We start from the raw sequence: 10,194 nt of genomic DNA, 5'->3' as shown, positions 1-10,194 counted from the left end.
GTCCTTGCAAGAAAGAAGAGAAAATTTGGACACTCAGAGAGACACCAGGGAGGCACTTGCGCAGAGGGAAGATCATGTGAGAACACAGTGAGAAGATGGCCATCTGCAAGCCAAGGAGAGAAGCTTCAGAAGAAACAACCCTGCCAACACCTTGGTCTCTGGCTTCTAGCCTCTGGAACTGTGATAAAATATATTTCTGTTGTTCAAGCCACCCGGTCTGCAGTACTCTGTTATGGCTGCCTAAACAAACTGATACTATGAGGTGGAAGAGTGAAGTGAGCCTATATGGGAAGAAAAGCATCTGAATGTGGAGCGCAAGCTGGGTGGCCACAAGAGAAGAGGCTGGAGACATAAGCCGGGGTGAGCTCCTAGAACCCAGCTGAGGATTTTGAGCTTTATGGGGAAGGGTCCTGGGAACACTGAACAGTATAGGCAGCAGAATAAGGTGATCAAATTTGCTTCTGAGAGAGAGAACTTTGGTGATACCATAATGGAGTTTTGAAGAGCAATCATGAAGACCCTAAGAGCAACAAGAAGGCATATGGCTTTGGAGTCCAATAGACCAATGCTCTGATCCTGGTTCTGCCATTGAAAAGCCTTGTGACCTTGGGCAAGTTCGTCCTCTCCCTTTGCTTCTATTTCCTCATTTGTAATTTTAGGCATAATCATTCTTACCCTGAGGGGCGATATGAGGATTAACTAAAACAGCTATGTAAAACACTTGACGGAGTACCTGATCCATCATAAACAATGAATAGTTGGTAGCTATTAAAATGTCTAAGGCAATAATAGTAAAACTGGGAAAAAGTGATGAGCTTGAGCAATCTTAAAGATAGATACTCTGGAAAATTCAGCAGTTATTGATATTTTTATGTCTGGGGGTAAGGGAGAAGACGAAATCAAAAAGAGCTTCCAGACCTTTGATTTGGGAAGCTTTGGATTGTAGTGTCATTCACCCAAATGGGGAACATAAGAGAAGAAGCAGAGAGGGGAAGAGAATAAATTTAATTTGGGATATACTGAGTTTGTGGGATCCCTGGCATATTTAAAAAGAATTGTGGCATAGATAGTTGAATATAGGGACTTAAGATCAGGAAAGAGTCTTGGGCTAGAGACGTAAACTAGATTGACGAGAGAATATCCAGAGAAAGCATGCAGAGTGAGAGAGAAGTATAGGGTAGGTAGAACTCCAGGGACCCATCCAAAGGCAGAAGAGGAAATAGGATAGGAGGCTGAGAAGGAACCAAAGAGATATAAGAAAAAGAAAGAGACCAAGGAGGAAAGAAGTTTTAAAAAGAGAGTGGTCAACAGTACAAAAGCCAAAGAGAAATCAAACAAGGTAAGGACCGAGACACACTCATTGGTTAATGTCCTGCCTGGACAGCAGGCACGACTTGGGAAAGGATGGTTTCATGGAATGACAGGGGTACAAACTCTACTGCAATGAGGCAAAGAACAGATGAGAGGCTAGGAAGTGAATAATATAAGCTTTCTTAAGGAAAAGAGAGAGAAGACTACCTGTAGAAGGAAACTCCTTTTGCTCCCTCTTCCTGTATAATTCCCTATCTTCCATTATGCCAACTTCCCTTTTATCCAGAGGTTCTCAACCTTGGGTCCATAGACCCTGTCAAGTGGTTCATGAATAGAATTTAAGGGGTCTGTGAATTTAGAAAGGAGAAAAAAATTACAGCTCTGATTTTACTAGCCTGAAATTTAGCATTTTCATCAACTTTGCCTACTTTATGAATGTAGGTAAAAACTGCAAAAGAATAGCAGTGCCTGTGACTGTCAAAAATATATTTTCATATCGTATTACAGTTGTCACAGATTTCTCAAAACATCATTTACACTCATCGCTTTTATGAAATTATGGTAGTTATCAAACTGACTGCTAAATCTTAATAAATTGTTTAAACCTATTTTGAAAACTGTATTTATATGTAATTAATTTTCTTTGTAATCTTATGTATTTTATTTTATGTTCTTTAAAAACACTTTTCTAAGAAGGGATCTGTAGGCTTCCCCAGATGTCAAAGAATTTTTGGTACTAAACAGTTAGGACTTCCTGCTAGTCCATTACATAAGCCATGTACTACTCTATTATCCCCAATTTTTGGTTTTTATATGCTGCTGCCCTTATTTCAATAAGCCACAATTGTCCTAAACATTCCTCCAGGGAAAATAGCCATGTGCCTCTATGTGCTTTTCTATTGATCTGACTGCCTACTGGTCCTTTCACTTTTCACCTGGTCGTTGAAAAACCACATGCCTGGAAATGGCAAAATCCATTCAAGTATTCGTTCACTTATTTGCTTACCATCAACAAACGTTATTGAGCATAAGGTTCTATGTTACAACTTGGAGATGCAGCACTGGTACCTCCTAGGAATTTATAATTTGGGGAGTGGTCAAAAGAGAAGAGAGACAGACATACATAAACAGTTATAAGACAATGTGGAGGCTGCTTTACATAGAACATAGAACATTTTATGGTATATGAGATACCAGAGGAAGGCTTCATGCAAGAGGTGACATTGAGAATAAACAGAATGCCATTAAAGGACTGAGTTTGCCGAAACTAGGCAAGTAATGTTCATGAAGCTGTTACTCTGTTTTCTAAAAACCTTTGAAACGTTAAACAATGGAATAAGAGAGATTTCTATCTTGATATATAGATTTAATTACCATCCTTGATTAGAACTAAGAAAAAAATGAGGAAAAGATTGAATATTTCAAACATCCTCCTTCCTTTAAGCATTTATATAGAGAAACAATGTTCATAATCATTACAGATGAAAATATTAGGCAAATATTAAGAAAGCATTTTGATAGAAAGAGTTGTCAGTTTTTCATAGATGAGTACGTGACACCTGCTGGCCAAATTATATAACTTCCCTCTCCAATGGAATGGTGAGTAAATAAAGCTGATGTTATTAATACTGTTCTCCTACCTAGGAATTATATATTAGATTTCCTTTAATCACCTTTAATCAGCAGGAGGGAGATTTTTTGGAATGGTGAATCTGGTCCTTTTTTTTGTTTTTGTTTTTTTGGCTTGAGAAGTTCAAGAAGGTTTAAATAATTTAGATATTTAATGCAATTTCTTTAACAGTACCTTAACTGAGATTTGGAGAGAAGTAATTCTCACTCAGGATCACACACAAGTGGGTTGGCCAGCTAACACTAGTACCCTGGTTTCTCCTACATTCCCAGACGAGGCTAAGTATTCCAAGGTAAGATTCAGGCTGTTAACTTCTCTATCTCTTGTTATTTGACTCAACAATTCATAAATTTTTATGGAATTATTAATACTTTGTGTCCAATGTCTTTCAATTTTTTAAAAAGTCTGGTTTACTGAGGTAAAATTTACATAAAATAAAAGTCAGCAATTTTAACTTTGTAGTTTTATGAGTTTTGGTAAATGTATATAGTCACATTAACACCACCACAATCAAGATCTAGAATATTTTTATCATCCCCCAAATTTCCTTCAGGCTCTTTTGTAGAAAGAGCCACTGATTTGTTTTGTCTCTATGGTTTTGCCTTTCCCAGAATGTTATACACATGGAATCGTATGGTATGTAGCCTTGTGTCTGTCTTCTTTTACTTGGCTTAATGATTTGATATTCTGCCATGGCGTTGCATGTATCAGTGGTTGGTTCCCATTTACTGCTGAGTAGCATTCTATCACATGGATAAACCACAATATATTTATCCTTTAACTAGATGATGGAAATTTGAGTTGTTTTCGGTTTTTGATGATTATGAACAAAGTTTTGATAAACATTTTTTATGCATGTCTTCGTGTGGATATATATATTTTCACATTTCTTGGGCAAATGTCCAGGCATGAAATTGCTAGGTTAGATGGTAAGTGCACATTTAATTTTATTTAAAAAACTGGCTTTTGCTTTTTAAAAGTGGTTTTACACATATCTCTTTATTTTTCCTTATTTTAGCCTAATTCTAGTTGTGTCCCATACTGTTGTTGTAGAAATGTTTTGTACAAAATATAGCTTGAACTCCAAGTGTGACAAAAAAATGCAACAAGAGGCCTCTTTAATACAGGGTCATGAAATAGCAGTTTTAGAGGAGCAGAATATTGCATAAAGGAAAGAATATAGCCTTGGAACCATCTGAGTTCTGTCACTTTGACTTTCTGCGTAACTTTTCTTTATTAGGCAAATTACCTAACCTCTCTGAACATCAGTTATTGAATCCTCAAAGGTGGGTGATACAAGTATCTACGCTGTAGGCTGTTACAAATTCCCCACATCATAGACATTGCTGTTACTGCCATTAGATTAACAACTTTTGCTACAAGCAAAGGCTACATTCTAGAAGACAGATGGTATCACACTCTAGATATTTTAGGGATTCATTAGGAATTATTGTGTTTCTTCAGGGACTGTAAATACGTCACCCAGAGACAAATGAGTTTCCTTTGGCTCTAGTGTCTATGATGTGTGAGTTTTTAAAATACTGTTATTCTTACACTTTACCCCAGATTAGCATTTTGTATTTAATTAAGGTCATGTCTTTTATATGTCACTGAGAAATGCTATTGTCACATAAGTTATGACGATAATAACAATGTGTTATAACTTATGTAATATGATTTACCTAGGCAAGGGCCCGTTTTAACTTAATAACTTCTGAAGGATTGATTTTTTTCTATAGCTCCACTTAAGAAGATATTCTTAATCAAACACATTGACAGTAGATTTTTTAACTGCTATTTTAAGACTGTTTTCACTCAGTTTACTGGCAGGTATTTAATCTGCTTAAAAAAAAAAAAGTGTTACTCAGTTAATTAGGTTGCACTGACATCTGCTGGTAAGATAGAAAATTCCATTAAAATCATGTTTTATAAATTTCAGTAGAATCAAATAGTTTAATTCAGTCTTTAAAACTTGTATTTGCATTCTGGGTTTAACAAATTAGTGGCTTTACCTAATGATTTCTGATTCATAGTTCAATTTGCTTCAAGTGGTTTGTTAGCCTGTTGCAACTTTTTTTGGGATCTTCCTGAAGGCCAGTGGCAACAGATGCTTGGTTAAGAAGTAAAACACCTTTTATTTTTTAATTTAAAAATTTTTTTTTATGTTGGAGAATAGCTGATTAACAATGTTGTGATAGTTTCAGGTGCACAGCAAAGTGACTCAGCCATACATACACATATATCCATTCTCCTCCAGACTCCCCTCCCATCCAGGCTGCCACATAACACTGAGCAGAGTTCCCTGTGCTATACAGTAGGTCCTTGTTGGTTATCCTTTTTAAATTTAGCAATGTGTACATGTCAATCCCAAACTCCCTAACTATCCCTTTCCTTCACCCTTCCCTCCCTGGTAACCATAAGTTCATTCTCTAAGTCTGTGAGTCCGTTTCTGTAAAACATCTTTTAAATCATAACCTCTTCTAGTCAGTGTTTAACACTGAAAGATGACATCATCAACTTCTTTTTTATCCCATCATCATGATTATGTCTTTTGGTCCTAAAGCAGTACAACGGTAGTGATGTTTATTAAGTTAGTTTTCACTTTGAGAAAGGATTCCTGGAAAGATAGGCTTAGGGTGTAGGGAAGGTTGTAAGCTCCAGCAGAGCTAAACTCTAGGGAATATTTTTTTTCTTGTCAGGAAGTATAACATGGCTCCTTTAAAACCTACCAATTCAACACTGATTTAGGGTCACAGAATTTTACAAATGGAAAGAAAGTTACTAATCATTTAGTTTACCCCTCTCCTTTGTAGATGTGGAAACTGAGACCTAGATAAACTTACAGAACTCATTACCTAGCTGATACAAGAAAAACGTCTCTTAATTCTCTCATTCCAGGATTCTTTCCTATATAAATTGTCTTCACTAGCTGTTTATTAAGTTTATTGTTTAAACCAAAAATACTTGACCATACATAAATATGATTATTTGAAAATTTGTACTTAGTTTACTTTAACTTAACCATCCTGACTTTCTCTAACTAGAGATGTTATGAAAATACACACTATATTATGTAATATTGCTCTGTAGTTCTTCAGAAATATATGTTTATTCATAGGTCCTTCCCAGAAACTGAAGCTCTATTGTCTATTTCTTCAGATGTGAAAACAGAAAAAGGCAAGTGGATCAGAAAAAAAAAAAGTCAGAAATAAACCTTAACCAGGGAAATTTCTGGCTCCTTGATCAGATTTTGGGTCACAGAATTATGCACCAGATGTCTTAATAGTAATATAAACATGTTCCCCCCCCTCACTTAATTTTGTTCCAATAGGCACTGTTATATAAGATAAAACTTTAGGAATGCAACTGGCAGTGTCATAAAGTGTTAGTTATATAGATAAATTACCAATCAAATATTCTATAATATATCATGCATGTTTTTTCTCAGCTTCAGCACTATTGACATTTTGGGACAGTTAATTGGGGGCGGCAGTGCTGCAGCATCCTCCCTGTATGCCAGTAGACTGCTCCCATTTGTAACAACCAAGTGTGTGCTAATGACCCCTGGGAGGAAAATCAGCCCAAGTGAAGAACCACTGCTGTAAATTAAAGCTGCTTCCTTCAGATTTATTTATTTATTTATTTATTTATTTATTTATTTATTTATGGTACGCGGGCCTCTCACTGTTGTGACATCTTCTGTTGCAGAGCACAGGCTCAGGACGCGCAGGCTCAGCGGCCATGGCTCACGGGCCTAGCTGCTCTGCGGCATGTGGGACCTTCCCAGACTGGGGCACGAACCCGTGTCCCCTGCATCGGCAGGTGGACTCTCAACCACTACGCCACCAGGGAAGTCCCAGATTTATTTTTTTTAATCTACTTAAGTATTCTGACCAAAAATTTTGTCCTTTTTCTTTTTAAATAAAATAAATATTGATATATGAAAAGAGAAAGAGCCTCGAGTCATCTCTAGTTTAAATACTTCATTTAAATATTTCATTCTGAGCCAGAGCTAATAAAGTGGGTTCCTTAAATTGTTTTCGGTACTTGCATATTTATTTTCACTTCTTTTTATGCGCTAAGGTGTAATTTTGACACAGCTACTAATTCACAACCAAGTTTTTTTCACTCTCAGCTGAGCTGCTCTTTATTTGTAACGGCTTTTAAAAAATTCTTTCATTTTCCTGATACTGTAAAGTTCTTCCTACACATTGTGCCCTTTGAAACCAAAAACAACCAGTGAAATTTTAGGGCAGGTATTTTCAACCCCACTCAGCAGATGAGGAAATTTAGTGGAGCCAGGACTCAGTGCATGTTTCCAATGAATCAAATGCTCTTTGCGTTTCATCCACAATAAGTATATTTTTGAAAATATTTGGGTTTTATATTGAGAGAGCCTTCATGAATGGAGAGGAGGTGGAAGGGGAGAGAGAGGGAAAGTTGGAGGAAACTAGCAGAAAAATAAAAACTGGCTTATGAAATAGCATGCGGTAGAGGATGATCAGATCTCACCATTTATGTCCTCGTAGCTACCAATGAGATTTAGCACCTCTGTCTTCCTCTTCCATCACAGCATTGTCCTCCACTCCATCCCCTTCCTTCCCACTCCCTCTACCTCCTACCCTCCCCACTGTCACCACATGTGCACGTAGGTGTGCGTGCACATAGGCACACACACACACACACATACACACACACATTCACTAATCCACTCCTGACTTTGTGGTCAAAGCCCTAGGTCTTTTTCAGAGGAACCATTGTGAGCATTTTTTGTTGCTTCCAAGTTCTTTTTTCCTGGGACCAGCAAAGAGCCAACAATTCATTGCCTATACTCAAGCCTGGGAGCAAAGAATTTCTGGAAGCACTTCAGGATTCCTGAAGCTTACACTGTCCTGGAATCTTTCATTTGACAGTTGATTGCCTGCTTTTTCAGTCTTCTCAACATGGAGTTCTTAACACAGCCAGACTCCTTCCAAATTCTGCAGCGTTTGTGCATGGCAAAAGAAATTAAGAAAATTTAAAATAATACGCAATGTTGGGAATCTGATGAGAAACAGGTGCCCTCAGATGTGGTAATACTATAGCTATGGCAATGTTTCTTGGGGATATATAGCAATATGTATTAAAACCCCTAAAAATACGAAGACTAGATAAATCCAGGCATTGGACTTGCTGGACTTGATTTTAAAGAAATCATTATAGGTAGGCTCAAAGAGATCTGTTCATGGCAAGGACACTTACCCAAATGTTGTTACAATAATAAGAAATTATCAAACAGAATAGCAACATGATTGATTATATAAACTATGGTTTACCCATCCAATGAAATACCAAACAAATCATGCTTTTAAAATATATGCCTAGAAAAGTCAGGAGGAATAGACACAAAAATGTTTAGCCATCGTTAATGCCGTTGGGGGCTTTTCATTTCTTCTTTATACTGGTCTGAATATGCCAAAATTGCTAGAATGAATATGTACTGTTTTAACTAGAAAAAGGGCATTTGAAATAAAGAAAATGAGATGAAAATTGCCATGATTATGCAGAAACACTGTTACGTAGAAACATTTGTTACGTAGAAACAATTTCCCAAATATTGCACCTGGTGGGTCCGGGGGCCTTTCTGATGCTTGAGAGGTGAGTTGAGTAGAATGAACTGCCTTTACTGTCAATGACATACCCCAACATCTTTCCTTTATTGACCATTTAAAATGGGCAAGGCACTGTGTTCATACTTACACAAGCTATCTCCTTTATTCCTTGAAACAAACCCCTTCGTAGATATTATTCTCATTTTTGCAGACGAGGAAGTTGAAGCTCCAAGAGGTGAAGTATACATGAGATGCAGGAAGGATTTGAGCCCAAGGACTCCACTGGCACATTTAACCCCTAAGCTATATTGCTTTTCTGATGTAGCTTTAAGCCTGAGCATCCTCTCTTCTCCAGATCATTTGGAGCAAGAGTAAGAGGGTGCAGGGAAAAAGAGTTTTAGTATATGTCTAGCCTCAATCAATGCAAGAGTTTTTGTAACACAGACTGAACTTCACTTTGCTTTCATATTTGCTCTATAAGGTCCGAAAAATATGATATGAGCAACTTAAGTGATGCTGAAGATAAGTTTAAGAATACAAGATGAGAAATAAAACCTGAGAATATTTTCCCACTGGAAAATTTTCCCATGGGCAATGTAGCTAATACCTCTAATCTTACTCGGAACGAAATATGAGAATATTTGAAAATTTGTGTAAATACCAACCACGAAAGCATGAGTCTGCTTAATTAACATAGAACATCTGGATGGTAAAAGTTTATTTTATTTATCTGCCAATCTCAAAAGGCAAAAAGTCACTACCAAGGCTGGACAAAGCAGATAATTAACACTATAAATTTTTAGTGAGGCTGCGAGTTCTATTGGCTTTCTCTGATGGCATTAAGATACATACACATGCCCATGTAAAGGAACAATATACACTGAGCTAATTGCACAGAGACCTCATTGTTGGAACATTAACCATGATTATTTTCATAGCTTTGCAATTTTGAGAATATAACGGCATAATGGGAGCAGAAGGGGGCATAGGAAGAGAAGAAGGTGGCAGAAAGAGGCCCGAGTATTCCTTTCCACCAATAGTGAACGAGGACCAAACACAGACACCGTGTGGAACAGATACTAATTCACATAACAGGAAGTGGGCAACTTAACAATCAGCTGATGCAGACTCCCTGTGGAATTCCTCTACTATGACTCAGGTCTCTTATTTTTTCCTGTATCTATGTAATTGAAATGATCTCTGGATCTTTTGCTGTGTGGAGGGAAGAAGTTCTGAATGCAAGAGATTGACTTAGTGCGTAATACACACGTTTTAGTATCCAGGAGATAACCTACGCTTTTATAACAATAAAGATCGTTTGATAGTAAGGGTTGTAATTTCTGCCAGTTCCTACTTAAACATTCTTTCAAAAGAGTTATTTTATACATGTTTCTTAAACAATACATACTTTATGTAAAATCTAAGAATTAATGTGCAATCTCAAAGTCAGATTCAGTGACAAAATGCACGACCTGAATCTAGTAACACATTTACTCCTCACTGCATATAAGTTGCATGTTAAGAAACAGAGGCTGCACTTGTGATCCATGCAGTAAATGTTCATAAAAATCAAGTGAACAACTAGACATCCTTTAGCTACTAAAATTAACCCTCCCAGTCACAACAGATATCCACAGAAATAAAAGCACTGGTGGTTACACC

This window comes from Leucopleurus acutus, assembly GCF_964270905.1.
Source record: "Leucopleurus acutus genome assembly, chromosome: 2".
Lineage (NCBI taxonomy): Eukaryota > Metazoa > Chordata > Mammalia > Artiodactyla > Delphinidae > Leucopleurus > Leucopleurus acutus.
This window is presented reverse-complemented; position numbering follows the sequence as displayed.